Consider the following 17473-nt stretch of genomic DNA (forward strand, 5'->3'; position numbering starts at 1 on the left):
TTGCTAAGCGAATGATGGAGGTGATCTCTTTACTGCGTTTTATAAGATAAAAAACTATAATCCGCAAATTGCATTCGCGGGCGGACTTTTACACGATAAAGCGTGCAACATAATGTACAGAAACGCTGCAAATTTTGACAGTGGAAGTAAAAGAAAGTTATCGTATACATGTCACATAAAGAACGGGAATGATTCTTCAGTAACAACTTGTTCTACAGAAGTTTGTGATATCCAGATTGAAAATTTTATTCACACTGTAGCGGAGTGGCGTGAGCTGATACGAAACTTCCTGGCGGATTCAAACAGTGTCAGAGCGAGGCTCGAACTCTGGTCCTTCAGTCTTTCGCGGTAGAGTACTTGCCAGTGACAGGAAAAGTCCCGAGTTGTAGCCTCGGTCTGGCACACAGCTTTAACCTACAAGAAATTTTAGTTTTGGAATATATTTACTGTTACATACTAATCCTGTATCAGGCAGCTGGCCGCAGAATTTCGTAATTGCGAGACCTCGTTCACTTTGTGTTCCTTACGGAAGTGTCAACAAGCGCGAAACGAAACGGCAGCGTTTCATCACATTAGCAGGTCAGGCGGAAAACAGGATATCAGTGTTTTGCGCGAACTGGGTAGTTAGCATCAGCAGGGGCTTAGTAAAACAATACAACTGAGAAGCATCACGTCACTTTGTTACGTGAAGTAAAACGCCGCGTCTCTAACGCAAGACGGCGTACTGAATATGATTACGGACCAGTCTGTTGGTATAACAAATGTTTTCAGCAAATACAGCGCTATATGAACCGCTGATACGAGTATGTCCGCACTAGGAAAGCCTGTGTGCGGTCATTAGGAGTGACGGCGGGTCAATGCCAGCCGATATTTCATATTATAAATACTCCAGCATTTGAGTTGAAAAGGGAGTTGGTCAGAAGGATCCATGGCGTACAGGACATGCGTACTCCATTCCCTGACACGGTATTAATGCTGGGTATTAGTCTGTTGTAGATTTCCTGTTCGTATTGAGCATCAGCAACAGCCGCCGGAGAGGTCTTCCTGCCCGTAAGCACCAGTCACGAATTCGGAGCTGCTGAGAGCTTCCAACGCAAAGGCCGGGTTTCTTCCGTGTTCTGTGTCGACTTCGGCCGGGACACCAGCGTTCCTGGCACTTCAGCGTAGCCACGGGGCCTACCTGCACGACAGGCAACGGTCGGCGCACTTCTCGACCACACGACAACCGTCGTTGTGGTGCAGAGAACAGAGATGAGTCACAGTTACGGTAGGGGATCGAGAACTTCCTAGGCCGGCGTGTGTAAGCCCCATACGCACGCGGCACGTTTTTCGAGTGCGGAGGGTGGAGACGCAGCATCCACTTCCTGAGCAGCTGCCGGGAGCTCGCGGCGCACCCGGACAAGCAGCGGCAGAGGACCGCCGTAGCATCACTAAGGGAGATATATAAAAAATAAATGGTTAAAATCACTCTTTTGTTACTGCGTCCAATGGCGTTCGCAGGCTACATCCACCACCTCTTCCCCGAGAAACCAGCAAGTGGCGAACTTGGAAAGTGCCTCCTGACACACCATCCATCTGCCACGCCTCCCAATAGTCGCCCACCTGCATTACGGTATCAATGGAGCGTTTATTTACCGCCAGAGAAGACCGAAATCCACAAACATGTGTCATTCAGCATTTATCAGCTAACGACATTCATTATTCTGGTAACAAGCCTCTCAATGGAGAACGTGCCCTTGTCCTCCTGATCTTCTCCTCGTGTTGACAAAAGAGGAGAGCATGTCAGACAAAAGTCAAAGCCTGTCGATGTAAAATTTGCCGTAATCGAACCTTTAAAACCATTCCCTTTACACAAAACTCTTTATAGTAGGAAGAGCTCGACAAGGAAATATGTACGTAACAGGGAGTCTGAAACTGAATATAATGAAAACGAAAGGAATGATTTGGTCAGTGTTGGAAATAATTCATTCAGAATTACAGAGTCCTGTCACATTAATATGACCACGTGTCAAAGCCAGAGCAACCCGCCTTTAGCAGCGCGGGCCACTGCGAGACGTGCAGGAAGAGTGTCAACGAAGCTGTCGGAGATACCGACAGGGGTGTGCAGCCATGACGAATGCAGTGCCGCTGCCAGCAGCGCCAAGTTTCCCGGTTGGGCATCCATGAGGCAAATATCTGGATCTAATTGGTCCCACACATTCTCGATTGGGTTTTAATCTGGGGAGTCCAGTGGGCAGAGCATTATGGTAACCTCAGCTTGGTGCTCTTCGAACCACGCACGTACACTGCAAGCTGCTGATAGATGCCATGGTGCCGAGGAAAATCAAACTATGTGTAGGGGTGGACGTGGGCCCCAAGAATAGGTACATACTTGCGTTGATCGATTGTGTCTTCCAGAATCCGAGATCATCCAGGGAATGTCACGAAAACAGTCCCCAGCCAACAACACTTGCAGAGTGTTTGCTTTCAGGCGTTTCGCGGCTCACACACAAATGGCCTTCTGCCCGATGGAGCATAAAACGTGATTTATCTGGAAAGGTCACCTGTCGCCTCCCAGTCCACTAGTTGTGGCATGAGGCCTAAAGCCCTGCCTTCGTTGCCGATGAACAGCAGTCAGAATGGATGCATGTACCACTCGCCTGCTGAGAAGGCCCATACAGAGCAACGTTCTCTGAAAGGTCGTTGACGAAACACTGTTGATAGCTCCTTAGTTCATCTGGTGTGGCGTATCAGTTGCCCAACGGTTACACGTCTATTGTCCCGTACACATCTCTGCAACCGTCATTCACCCCTGTTTTCTATGGCCGTTGGTGCACCATTGATGCCTCTACAAAGGTTTTGGATAGAATCATATTGCTATGCACGCTGTACTTTAACGATAGCGGCACGCAATCAACAAACATAGCCATTTAGGACGTGCTTTCATCAGTGGCCCATAAAGCAATGGTCATTCCCTTTTGAATATCGGATAAATCACTCCGTTTCTGCATTACGACAATGACTACGCCATTCACCGACAGGTTTTATACACTCTCCACTTCAAGTTCTGCCACCTGTCATCTGTGAGAGGTTGTTGTACGTTGATGCCGAAAATAGGCGGTGGTCACATTAATGTGGATCAGGTATATACAAAAGAAATATTTAATACGCATAAGGTGTGTCATGCTCGGCTGTAATAACCATACATAGTACCCTATATCAAATTCGAGCCACAGCTGCCTAATGTCCTCTGCGCAAAAGCGTACGAAATGCCACTTTTGTTTAACAATGATTTGCAGAAATCTCATCCAACACTCAAGAAGGTGTGTTTTGTTTCAGGCTACTTTAGGTCTACAAATTCGGTATACGTTCACACTATGTGATCAAAAGTGTCCTGACACCCCCAAAAACATACGTTTTTCATACTAGGTGCATTGTGCTGCCACCTACTGCCGGGTACTCCATATCACCGACCTCATTAGACATCGGGAGAGAGCTGAATGGGCGTTCTAATGAACTCATGGACTTTGAATGTGGTCAGGTGATTGGGTGTCACTTGTCATACGTCTGTATGCGAGATTTCCACACTCCTTAACATCCCTGAGTCCACTGTTTCCGATGTGATGGTGAAGTGGAATTGTAAAGGGACATGTACAGCACAATATCGTCTCGTCTGTTCACTGACAGAGACTGACGATAGTTGAAGAGGGCTATAAGGTGATAGAATAAATGAAGACCAATTTCGCACCTTACATAAGAGTTTTATACATCGTAACAGGAAGATTAATATAACACCTAACTTACTTCAGCGATAATCAACAGATTTGCCTGTAAGTATGTAATGCAAAAGGCATGACACTCAATCGACGGTGTTGACACACCACTCCTATACGACCGGACAGGTGACGCATACTGCAGAGCGAGTAATGGGCCACCAGAAGCAGGACAGAAAAAGCTTTAGAAAACTGCGTTTCGGAATTCCAAATGGATACGAAAAAAACCAGTGACGCAGTTGATCGCATGAACAGCTAATGGCACACATGTGAGAGGGCACAAACGTCCAATTGGCGGAAACGAACTAGGAAAGAGTAGAGTGCTGAGATTTCAACGCAGTTCAATGGTAGAGCCCTTGCGGTCGGAAAAGAGTGTTTCCGCAAAATAAGAGGAAAGCTCCAATTGGTCTAAAAAAGCCGTGACATGGAGAACGAAAGAACTGAGGTGGGGAGAGAGTTTGGCTACAAGAAAGACGAGAGCGAAATTTTCGTGGATTCTTTTCTGAACTGGCGTCAAGTGCAGAATGGAGCGAATAACGCTCTGTATGATGCAGAGGAGAAATTTGAGTTAACACAGCATTCACTGCGGCTGGCATTCAGCTAGATCTGTAGCGTAGTTGAGCTCCCACTGTGGAGAAACGAACCAGCCAGTTAGTTAATTGTCCTTGCGAGGACTTGAGAAGGCATTTTGAAATGCACGCTTCTTCAGCCATGCGCATGCATATTGCCATATTCCAAGACTAGAGATGAGTGCATGTTTTCTCGCATCACGAGAAACATGGGGAGAATTTCTGCTGAAAAAAATCAGCAAAGGCTGAATTAGATTTTATAGGAATTTCAGTGGGTGAGCGCAACCATGCAGACGACAGCTCATTGCAGCTAAGGTAAATACTGTGCACAGAGGTGGAAACTTGTTGGTTCACCAGCTTGCGTCCACTGCAAACTCGAGCGACCTTGGGTAATCTTTTTCTCAGTCTGTCAGATAACTAACCATCCTCAGTAGACTTGATTGTCATCCGAAATAGTACTGAACGTTGAACCGGAATCGGATGATTTATCATAGTACTGGCCAACATTATGACGTATTCATAAGAATAATTTTGTAAAGAAACGTCTAGTTAAAATTTACCGTTATTGTGTTTAGGATTATTTCACTTTCTGAGGACGAGATGCGTTCGTTTGACAACTGTCTTAATATTGTCACATTGTAAACTGTATAAATGCGTGTATTTCTGTGATAAGTTTGCAATGTTAAGCCTAAGTTATTTACAGCTTACACAGTTGTTGTTGATCAGACATGAACCTTACAGGGTCGTAATATGTAATAGGCAGACATCTATCCAGACCATCGCGCAGGAATTCCAAACTGCCTAAGGATCCACTGTAATTACTGTGACTGTTAGGAGGGAAGTGAGAAAACTTGGATTTCGTGGTCGTGCGGCTGCTCATAAGTCACACATCACGTCGGTAAATGCCAAATGACGCCTCGCTTTGTGTAAGGAGCGTAAACGTTGGATGATTAAACAATGAAAAACCGTTGTGTGGAGTGGCGAATCACAGTACACAATGTGGCGATCCGATGGCAGTGAGTGGGTATGGCGAACGCCCGATGAACGTCATGTGCCCGTGTCTGTAGTGCCAACAGTAAAATTCGGAGACGGTGGTGTTATGGTGTGGTCGGGTTTTTCATGGCGAGGGCTTTCACTCCTTTGGTTTTGCGTGACACTATCACAACACAGGCCTACCTACTTTCATGTTTTAAGCACCTTCTTGCTTCCCACTGTTGAAGAGCAATTCAGGGATGGCGATTACATCTTTCACCACGATCGAGCACCTGTCCATAATGCACGGCCTGTGGCGGAGTGGTTACATTACAATAATCCCTGTAATGGACTGGCCTGCCAGAAACTGACCTGAATCCTATAGAACACCTTTGGGTTTTCCTGCGATTTTAAGCAGGGCGAGGTGCCTCAAATCTATGAGTGGCGGATAGGCGCTCAGGAGCCGTCTTCTAGAAAGCACTTATGTTAAATCGCGCTGATCAGAATTGTACCAAAATACATAAATCACCACGTTTGATCGGTTCTCGTGTAGTTGATGAGAAGCCACTACATTGGTGAGTATTTTGAAAACGTTTGATCTTTGTGAGTGATTTATTTTAAGAGATTTCACGTGTGAAAATTTTAAGTCGTACTTAAACTCCGTGTGGCATCATTCGTGCAAATTATGAGAGTCTGGTGAGCACTTTCGTACGACTGGTTGTGTTAACTCTCAATTTGTCGTGGATCAGTGACTGTTTAAGACGTTTGTAATATCGGGTCGGACTAAACATCTTCTGGCTGCTTTTTGATGTGAACGTGTTACAGACACTGTCAGTAGCATTGCATAATTAGTATTTGGATATTAAATAAGTACCGTACTTGATAGCTATTTTCTGTATTTTAAAGAAAATAAACCAGCTTTTTGAAACGAGTCATGGGAGAAACCCGAACGCCCGAGTCCGCAGCTCGTGGTCGTGCGGTAGCGTTCTCGCTTCCCACGCCCGGGTTCCCGGGTTCGATTCCCGGCGGGGTCAGGGATTATCTCTGCCTCGTGATGACTGGGTGTTGTGTAATGTCCTTAGGTTAGTTAGGTTTAAGTAGTTCTAAGTTCTAGGGGACTGATGACCATAGTTGTTAAGTCCCATAGGGCTCAGAGCCATTTGAACCATTTTGAACAGAACGCCCGATAGTTTAACTTTCAGATGCTGCCCATAGACCGGAGTCATGCGGCCTTTGCGGGGAAGGTATTTAGCTGATTTTTCGTCAACACTGCTTTTATCGGACAAACCAGTATCTACTATCGCAGAGTGAAGGAACAGACAAACTGAAACCTATCCAGGCAGCTGGACTGTTTAAAGGATAGTGAGAAAGTACAGCCTGCCCCGCAGCAACGTTTACCGGTCAATAACACGTTATATTTCACACGCATAGCCAATAATCGTAGTTAACAAGTGCCGCTTTCTTTGTAACCTAAGCTGCAGCCATGGAGTCATCGTTATGTTCTACCAGTCCCATGTCAGTATCGGGATACAACGTCGAATCGATTCTCTCACATAGCGTCCATGAACACCTAAACGAACACGTATATGTTTTTGTCAGCCATAATGACTTCTGTTTATTTTTCTTCCTGACAACAAACCTTAATACTCTACTCAACTAACCAGCAATTTCGAAACGAGTATTTTCCATCTTTCCGTATTGCGTTCCGATCTCGTTTTCAAGGTCAGTACCTGTCTCCTCTTTAATTTATATATTCTACTCAGTCGCTAACTAAATGTAATGGGTATCACGTAACTTCAATCCAACTGCTAACATGCTCCAAGGGTTTTTCTCTTTCCACTCCTGTATATCCTCTAAACAGCCTAAACACACTCCAGTTGCGCAGCTTCCTTAGCACTACGCCCTTTTTTCTAGAAATTCTTATTATCTCTCCCTCTATCGAAGTCAGTTAACTCTCCTCCTAGAACCAGTAACGGTCAAGACAATCTATTTCAAAATTACTCACAGTTCTCTCGTAGTATAAGAACGAACAACCTTTCCTGACAATGAAGTGCTGTCAGAGATCTACGAATAGTTCGGGAACATTTCCTCTCCTTCTCAAAGACCTTTCTAGAATTAGAGGTGACATAGTGGTTATTGAAGAGGACTCTAATTTTGGAGAATTTCACTTCAAATTCTTGTCTGACCATATTGATGTAATTGTTTAGAGGTTTATCTAAAAGGAAACGTCTGATTTCATATTCATGCAACCCCAGTACGCACCCGTGGTCTGTATTTAATGGTCTTCTAACGTCCGTCGTTGACAGGACATTGCTGTCCAATGTACTATTTTTTGCCTTTTCTCTTCACTCATAATGTTCTCTACACAGCAGCCGTCTTTCCAGTTGTTTCACCCAATACTCGCGAAATCCTCATCCATTCCACTCCCCATCCTCTTACTCACGTAACAAGCTTAACAGTCCTAAAAATTACTTGAAAATTAACAAGGTGAAACATCAGCGCCTGCAAATCCAATTACCAGGGCATGTTAACGTATAAAAAGTGTCTGGCCTTCGACATAGACTATATTCGAATTTAATTTTCTTCAGTTCAGTTTACAACAAAGAATGCTCATGCAGTAGCACAGAATGTAGCCTGGGACATCAAATTATTATGTTACACAGACTGATGAACACCCTTACAAATCATTCAGAGGAGTGATTATATATATATATATATATATATATATATATATATATATATATATATATATATAATTACAGGGTGTTACAAAAAGGTACGGCCAAACTTTCAGGAAACATTCCTCACACACAAATAAAGAAAAGATGTTATGTGGACACGTGTCCGGAAACGCTTAATTTCCATGTTAGAGCTCATTTTAGTTTCGTCAGTATGTACTGTGTACTTCCTCGATTCACCGCCAGTTGGCCCAATTGAAGGAAGGTAATGTTGACTTCGGTGCTTGTGTTGACATGCGACTCATTGCTCTACAGTACTAGCATCAAGCACATCACTACGTAGCATCAACAGGTTAGTGTTCATCACGAACGTGGTTTTGCAGTCAGTGCAATGTTTACAAATGCGGAGTTGGCAGATGCCCATTTGATGTATGGATTAGCACGGGGCAATAGCCGTGGCGCGGTACGTTTGTATCGAGAAAGATTTCCAGAACGAAGGTGTCCCGACAGGAAGACGTTCGAAGCAGTTGATCGGCGTCTTAGGGAGCACGGAACATTCCAGCCTATGACTCGCGACTGGGGAAGACCTAGAACGACGAGGACACCTGCAATGGACGAGGCAATTCTTCGTGCAGTTGACGATAACTCTAATGTCAGCGTCAGAGAAGTTGCTGCTGTACAAGGTAACGTTGACCACGTCACTGTATGGAGAGTGCTACGGGAGAACCAGTTGTTTCCGTACCACGTACAGCGTGTGCAGGCTCTATCAGCAGCTGATTGGCCTCCACGGGTACAATTCTGCGAATGGTTCATCCAACAATGTGTCAATCCTCATTTCAGTGCAAATGTTCTCTTTACGGATGAGGCTTCATTCCAACGTGATCAAATTGTAAATTTTCACAGTCAACATGTGTGGGCTGACGAGAATCCGTACGCAATTGTTCAATCACGTCATCAACACAGATTTTATGTGAACGTTTGGGCAGGCATTGTTGGTGATGTCTTGATTGGGCCCCATGTTCTTCCACCTACGCTGAATGGAGCACGTTATCATGATTTCATACAGGATACTCTACCTGTGCTGCTAGAGCATGTGCCTTTACAAGTACGACACAACATGTGGTTCATGCACGATGGAGCTCCTGCACATTTCAGTCGAAGTGTTCGTACGCTTCTCAACAACAGATTCGGTGACCGATGGATTGGTAGGGGCGGACCAATTCCATGGCCTCCACGCTCTCCTGACCTCAACCCTGTTTCATTTATGGGGGCATTTGAAAGCTCTTGTTTACGCAACCCCGGTACCCAAAGTAGAGGCTCTTCGTGCTCGTATTGTGGACGGCTGTGATACAATACGCCATTCCCCAGGGCTGCATCAGGGATTCCATGCGACGGAGGGTGGATACATGTATCCTCGCTAACGGAGGACATTTTGAACATTTCCTGTAACAAAGTGTTTGAAGTCACTCTGGTACGTTGTGTTGCTGTGTGTTTCCATTCCATTATTAATGTGATTTGAAGAGAAGTAATAAAATGAGCTCTAACATGGAAAGTAAGCGTTTCCGGACACATGTCCACATAACATATTTTCTTTCTTTGTGTGTGAGGAATGTTTCCTGAAAGTTTGGCCGTACCTTTTTGTACACAGACGATGAGCCATGTGCGGCTCGCGTTCATGCCGTTTGTTCTTTGGCATTTTCTCACATCGAGTGGCGTCTTGCTTCTTCCTTACTTACTGGCGCAACGAAGTTACTGGTTTTCCTCCTTGAGTGGCAGCAGCAGCGCTTATCGATACTAGTACTGTCGTACTATCTTTGATGTGACGCTAGTATTTCCGGGTGTTGGTGGTGTGTGTGGTGGTCAGTCTGTTGGGACGGAGCAGCGAGGCAGTCTCCGTGGCGCGTGGCCAGGCCAGGACCGTTAGCGGAGTGCACGCGCTGTCGGATCGTGAGGCGCTAGCTGCGAGAGCGACAAAGTTCGTTGCCCACCCAACCTGGACGCTGAAGTTGAGTGATCAGTTAACGTCTTACGAAATCTGAACTACTGTGACAGCTCTTCGTTCATTTGCACGTTGTTGCTCCCTTGGCCATTCAGGCTAGCAGCAATGTATGATGTGTTGGAGTCACTGAAACCTTGCAGCCGTCTTCCTACACTGTGATTAATTATTAAATTGACTATTACTCGCCAGTGAAGTGCAACAGCAGTATTTTCTGCTCTGTGGCCATTAACGTCACAGTTACCTGCCCTTGTAGTTAGCGTAGTTTTCTGGCAATGTACCTTTCCTCACCATGTTGATGCTGTCCGGCACAGCGTGTAGTTCGACAGCCTTTTGAGTTCTTTGGTTCATATTTTGCTTAGAGTGGTTATTGTTCCCTTGGCTGTTTTTGGACACTAGTTTCTGAAGACGTAGCGCTGTTCGTATCCTCGTCCTCGGCCAATATTTTCCATCATTGTGCCACTGGTAGGACGGAAGGGAATTGGTTAATTTGTTGTTGGTCCTTGGGCTGTCCCTAGTTTGGATTGCCATCCGATTATTTAACTTCAACAATTGGCTGGTTGTCTGACCTCACCTTACGTTTGAGCTACCTTCTCGGGCCGACTCTTGGAACACTTCCGAGCACCACTTCTTCTGTTAGTTTCAGATTGTGTTTTCATTTAGTTTGAAGTATTGTGCAAGGCCTACGGCCTTGTATTAATTCAGTTTTTTTTTAATTTTACATTAAGGCCTTCAGCTGTGTTAAATTAAAATTTTGAAGATTGATTTTATATAAAAAAAATTTCTTAAAATTTGTTCTATCTGAAATTGCCTGTGATCTGGCCCTAAGCCATTAGCTGTTTGATGTGTTGTGTGGCCTTCAGCCGAGGATTTACGTGAACCGCTTTTAATAAGGCCTTCAAGCCGTGTGCATTCTTTAAAGGAAAATTTTTTTTATAAGAAGGAAGGGGTTTATTTTAAATTGTTTGTCTGACTTATTGTTCAGGCCTTCAGCCGTTGTTTCAGATTTGTATGTGGCCTTCAGCCGTGCAATAAGTTAATATTTCTTTAATTAGGCTTTCAGTCGTTCTGTTGTAAGTTTAAAAAGAAATTTCTTAGTAATAAGAAGCTGTTTATTAATGTGTTTTAATCATAGTTGTACTTCAGACGTGTAGTGTAGGCCTTCAGACGCTAATTGTTTTCAATTGCATGTTTCTTTAATTTTTTACCTTCCGTTTTTAATTTTTTTTGATTTCTAAGCCAGTCCTTCAGCAGTTCTTTTTGGTATGGTTTTGGGCTTTCAGCCCAGAGAGCATCTCAAGTTTTCTTTAACTAGGCCTAGAGCCGTATTGTCTAGTTGTGATCCTTTAAAGCAATGTGTAAATAAGTGGTTCTTAGATTGTTGTCCAACTCACAGTAACTGTTTACGGCCCCGTCCACAATCGTAACCTTATCCTGTGCGCTCTCTAAGTACCTACCAACCAGGTCTCAAATGTTTCGATGCACGGTACGTTTAGCACACCCGCAGAAACCGAACTTCCCAACAGGAGTGAACTTAAAGCAGGTGTGCCTGGAATAATCTAAGACAAAATCAGTTTTATTGATGAAATCACACCCCAAAATTAAATCGACCAGCAGCTCCTTGACCAAGGCTAATGACAAGGGCCAATAGAAATCTCCAAACGATATACTCCCTCGGACCCAACCATGCAGAGGCAACACCTGGCCATTGGCACCCGAGAAGGGACCGACTGTAGTTTCGTGAGATTACCAAATTCAAAAAACCGTTTCAAGTTCATTAGCGAAAAGGAGCTACCAGAATCCAAAAGAACACAAATAGGTTCGCCACCCACTCGAGAACAAATACTAGGCAAGGGCGGTGATGAGGAAGCGACAACACGGGTACGCCAAGGTCTAAAGGCTCGATTCCGAGGTCGCTGCCCAGCCCGGCGTCATTTATTGGCTCTGGGCGCGCGAGGTTGAACCCAAGAGCACACCAAATGAGCCGTGCTACCGCACCTGAAGAAACGCCAGGGTTCCATTTTAACGGCGTCAGCTGATGTAGGCAATTCGGAATTTCCCTTGACAAAGCCCGTGGACTGACTCTTCACTTCACGACATACATCGTCCACAAGCCGCAATGCAGATATCGCTGTAACAGCGGCACGAAGCTCTTCTCAGTTTGAAGGACTATCACGAAAAACAAAGTGCGACTTATCCGCCTCTCACATCCCCCTGAGAACAATAGACACCATCTCCCGTTCTGGCAAATCGATCAACAAGGTCAAGTAGGCCGTCTAAGCTCTGTCCACATACTGATATCACTCCTCTTTATCCTGCTGCACCTCCCAAATGTAACGACACTCAAGCTGTTTCCGAATTCCGGTGGTCAATCTCTGGCCAATGACAAGCTCCCTCAATTACTGAAAGGAAAACCCTTCTGTCATGGTTTGGATACGAGGTTCGTCAACTCACTTCCAGCTAACGCGTACAATGGTGACAAACCTACTTGGGGCGGAACGTGAAAGGCAGCAGCATGTTCTAGACCAGAGGTTCCCAAACTGGGGGGAGCGCCCCCCTGGGGGGGGGGGGGGGGGGGGGGGAAGGGCGTGATGATGTTGCAAGGGGGGCGCGGATGGAGTTAGTGGTACAAACCTAATATTTCTTTTTAATATCGATATTTTAATAAAAATGAATGTGCAGGTATTGATGATAGATTATGGTGCAAAATGCAATCGTTTGGCGTCCCACTTCCCGCAGTCCTAGAACATACAGCTTTTGAAGATCACGTTTAGAATGTCTTTAGAATGTCACACACGGAACTCTCAAAATTACGAAGGCGCTATGCGTTAATTCTAATATATCTGATTTGTAAACAACTTACTTCTGACAATTGGAAAACAGAAAAGTCGGGTATTAACTGGTTGGTTGGTTTTGGGGAAGGAGACCAGACAGCGAGGTCATCGGTCTCATCGGATTAGGGAAGGACGAGGAAGGAAGTCGCCCGTGCCCTTTTGAAAGGAACCATCCCGGCATTTGCCTGGAGCGATTTAGGGAAAACACGGAAAACCTAAATCAGGATGGCCGGACGCGGGATTGAACCGTCGTCCTCCCGAATGCGAGTCCAGTGTCTAACCACTGCGCCACCTCGCTCGGTCGGGTATTAACTATTCCGTACATTTGTAGACATGAACTGAACGTAATCATGTTATAACTCTTAGCCGTAGTAGGCTATGTTCATCAGAGTAATAATCACTTATACTGCTAACTGCAAAAATGCCGTTTTATTACCCTGTCAACCCGCGGATCCACATGTGATGCGATTACAGTGATTTTAATAGACTGTATACGCTTCAAATGAACTGGCGGGTTCGTAATCTGGACGCCAGGGTTATGCCCTTTGTCACCAGGAAAATGTGCACGACGTGAATGCGAAACTAGTAAAAGTATTCGTTCTGAGCAGAGTACTTCATACAGAAGTACGCTGGCTCTCAAAAGGAAATATGTTAGGAAGGTTATTTGAACTTCGAGACGAAGTGATGCAGTTTTTGGAAAATAACAAACAAACTGAATTGTATGTGGAATTTAGAAAGCCCGGTGTTAATGTTGCATTGGCTTATCTGTCAGATATTTTCGAATCTTTAAACACATTGAATTTGAAATTACAAGGTGGAGAGAAACTTCATTTTTCCATCGGGATGCCACGAAAGCGTTTACTGATAAGTTGCAACTATGTAAACGTAAAATTTTAGCCTGCAATTATTCCTGCTTTCCCAGATTGTTTGGAATCCTGGAAGAAGCCCGATTTCAAAACGATTTTAAGGATACTGATACTAAGAGTAAAATATCAAACCACTTGCAGCACCTCACTGATGAATTCGAACGATACTTCCCTAACAGTTGTGATGATAAAATTTATTACAGGTTAGCGACGGATCCATTTCACGTTGACGTGGATGTGTTGCCAGACAGACTACAAGAGGAAGTCTTAGAAATTAAAAATGATTATGCAGCGAAGTGTGACTTTGAGAAGATGGATGAGCCTTTATTTTGGGTGAAATATCTCAAGGCGTATCCCAGCACAGCAGAACAAGCACTGAAACTGTATTTACCATTTTCAAGCACTTATTTGTGCGAAAGAGCATTTTGAGCGGTAGTGGCGATAAAAAATAAGCTTAGAAGCAAACTCAGTATTGACAATGATTTACGTTGCGCAGTTTCTACTATTCAGCCAAGAATTCAAAATCCTCTAAAAAATATGCAAGCTCATCCTTCACATTGATTTATTTGTTTGTTTCTTGCCATATGTGGTTGGAAATAATATTTCAATAATAAATACGTCACATTATAAGAGATCTTGTTATGTTCCCCCTAACTATCCTTACATGTAGGTAATACTGTAAAATTATAAAAAAGTATTTAGAAGAAACAATGTAAAATAAACATAGTGAATCTGATTTAAATATAAATACTGTGTGTGATCCTTATGGATTCTGATGTTACGTGTGGTATGTTATTTTAACTAATAATAGTATTTCTTCTGGATGAAGTTTATCCTAGATATGGCAAGCAAAGAGTAGTCCTAAAATCGTATACGGGTGAAGAAATGGTGTCCAGCAAGGGAATGTAATCAAGGTAAGGAAGTTGTTTTATTCACATTTTTTAAAGTTCTGTGTAGTCTGCACGATTATTTCACAAAACTTATTTTTTGTTTTTTGTCTGGTTCTGGGAACTGGGCCTTTGCCGTCGTTCGGTAACTGTCGTCGTTGACATAAATGCCATCCTATGCGCAATGACAATGGGAGCGCTATAGGCGTACAAACCAGTGATGTTCGTTAACACCGTGGCTGAGTGACTACTTTTGATAATGAGTGAAGGTAATAAGCTACACTCAACTTAAAATAATGACCCGCATCCACTTATCTGCAAAGGTCGCAAATATTTTTCCTTGTTTACCAAGGACTTTCTTTACTTTCGGAGTGGCTTATAATCACAAGACTAGACTGATGATGTAATAACTGCGACTCGATACATTAACAGCCCACCATGTTACATGACCTCACCATCACAAATTTTTCAATAGTTTCTTGATAATTAATGAAAATCTATACTCTTTTTTGGGGGGGGGGGGGGGGCACGGGGGCACAGAAGTTTTCTTTTCGGCGGAAGGGGCGCACGACAAACAAAAGTTTGGGAACCTCTGTTCTAGACGAACCAACAACCTACAACTAATTCAGTTATATCCCGAAATAAATACGCCAGAGGATTAGGCAATTTGGCAAACGCTGCGTCTAACTTCGCAAAGGATGTAACAGTACCATTCCCAGGCTAGCTCCCGGTTCCCCCTTGATATAGCAAGTCCCCATCCAGTTCTAAACACGTAAGCTGCAACTGCAACGCATTAACCAAAGACACCAATTCAGCGGTTAATTTTTTATGATGATCCTCCCAGCCTGACATGCTTAAATCCGCTATCCGATTGGTTAGATTCGCTAACAATGCCCGCATTCTGTCTAACTGGCTGCCACTAGGTTGAGTTCCTTCCAAAACACAAATGGTGTCCTGAAGGCCCCTAATAGCCTTAAGCAAAAATTGAGTGGCTGCTTCTGTCTCACCCACAACATTCGGCATGATGTCAAACGGGTGAAGAACGATAGCACGCAAACGGGCCACTAAGTCCGGAACACTGCCCTCAATCGACTGGCGCCTTATCGCCAACTGATAAACAAGGTGGTCCTACCTCAACAGGCCGATCCCCAGGCACTGTGTGACCGCCATTAAAATGTTGTTGTTGTCTTCAGTCCTGTGACTGGTTTGATACAGCTCTCCATGCTACTCTATCCTGTGCAAGCTCCTTCATCTCCCAGTACCTACTGCAACCTACTTCCTTCTGAATCTGCTTAGTGTATACATCTCTTGGTCTCGCTCTACGGTTTTTACCCTCCACGCTGCCCTCCAATGCTAAATTTGTGATCCCTTGATGCCTCAGAACATGTCCTACCAACCGGTCCCTTCTTCTTGTCAAGTTGTGCCACAAACTCCTCTTTTCCCCCCAACTCTATTCAATACCTCATTAGTTATGTGATCTACCCATCTAACCTTCAGCATTCTTCTGTAGCACCACATTCCGAAAGCTTATATTCTCTCCTTGTCCAAACTATCATCCACGTTTCATTTCCATACCTGGCTACACTCCATACAAATACTTTCTGAAAAGACTTCCTGACACTTAAATCTATACTCGATGTTAACAAATTTCTCTTCTTCAGAAACGCTTTCCTTGCCATTGCCAGTCTACATTTTATATCATCTCTACTTTGGCCATCGTCAGTTATTTTGCTCCCCAAATATCAAAACTCCTTTAGGTCACCTTAAACAATCAACAACCAAGACAATACGCTGCAACACTAACAGAAATACAATTCAAACTAACAGTAACTGTAATGGCAATGTCACAATATATCCGCTGTCCGCGGATAGGAAAATCTGAGAGTGTGAGCCCGCATCTCGTGGTCGTGCGGTAGCGTTCTCGCTTCCCACGCCCGGGTTCCCGGGTTCGATTCCCGGCGGGGTCAGGGATTTTCTCTGCCTCGTGATGGCTGGGTGTTGTGTGCTGTCCTTAGGTTAGTTAGGTTTAAGTAGTTCTAAGTTCTAGGGGACTTATGACCACAGCAGTTGAGTCCCATAGTGCTCAGAGCCATTTGAGCCATTTTTTTGAGAGTGTGAGTTATAGCGTTTTTATTTAAATTAAAGTCTTTCTTCAAAATTTACAAAACAATATTCGTGAGGTAGGACTGATCCTCCAAGCCTACCAATAACTAAATCAGAGATTCTTCCAAACATAAACTGTCAGTAGTAACCATACAACGTCACGAAACCAAGCCCCGGGCGTCTCGTGAAGAGCGGCGCGGAGTCCACGTTGTCGTCACCCAAGGACGAGTAGAGGCCCTGCAAGGATGGCTCCGGTGCGCTGGCGGCGTTGGACGATGACGCGGCGACTACGATGACACCAGTGGGCTCGCTCGGCGTGAACTGCCTCTCCAGACTCCTGCACCAGCCTAAATAGTGCTTGGCGCATGGATACAGCTGGCTCTATTTGCAGTCACGTGTCGAGCGGAAGGAAAGGGGTACGCGGCTGTAGCGACCTCTCGCGGCGCCGTGGACGCCTCCTGGTGGTCTCTGGGAAGCGTCTGCATTTCCGGGACGACCGGCCAGGCTGTCCCCTACTCGGTCGGGGGCCCGCTGTACCGGTCTGCTTCGCGGGAAGCGAGAGTTGCAGGCGCTTAGTCTGGACACAGTATTCCTCCCCCCCATGAGGGAGGACAGGGCACATCGCATCTCGACGTCGTGTGGTTCAGTCAGCCTCGCGTTGGTGGCTGGGGCGGCTGGAATATCTGGGTCCATCTCCATTGGGGTTGGTGCTGCTGTCAGAGGAGACGTGAGGTTTGGTTGTCGGCTGTCTAAACTCGGCCAGTGGGTTACCAACGGTCTCCTTGATCCAAGGTGTTTTTCCACACTCTACAAAGG

At 44.8% G+C, this 17473-nt stretch overlaps 1 protein-coding gene across 1 annotated transcript in view; it reads right to left on the bottom strand.

Moving 5' to 3' along the window:
• LOC126455805 (trypsin-1-like) overlaps positions 1-17473 on the bottom strand; it is a 262309-nt gene that overhangs the window by 73966 nt on the left and 170870 nt on the right. The window lies entirely within an intron of this gene.

Source organism: Schistocerca serialis, chromosome 2 (assembly GCF_023864345.2).
Source record: "Schistocerca serialis cubense isolate TAMUIC-IGC-003099 chromosome 2, iqSchSeri2.2, whole genome shotgun sequence".
Lineage (NCBI taxonomy): Eukaryota > Metazoa > Arthropoda > Insecta > Orthoptera > Acrididae > Schistocerca > Schistocerca serialis.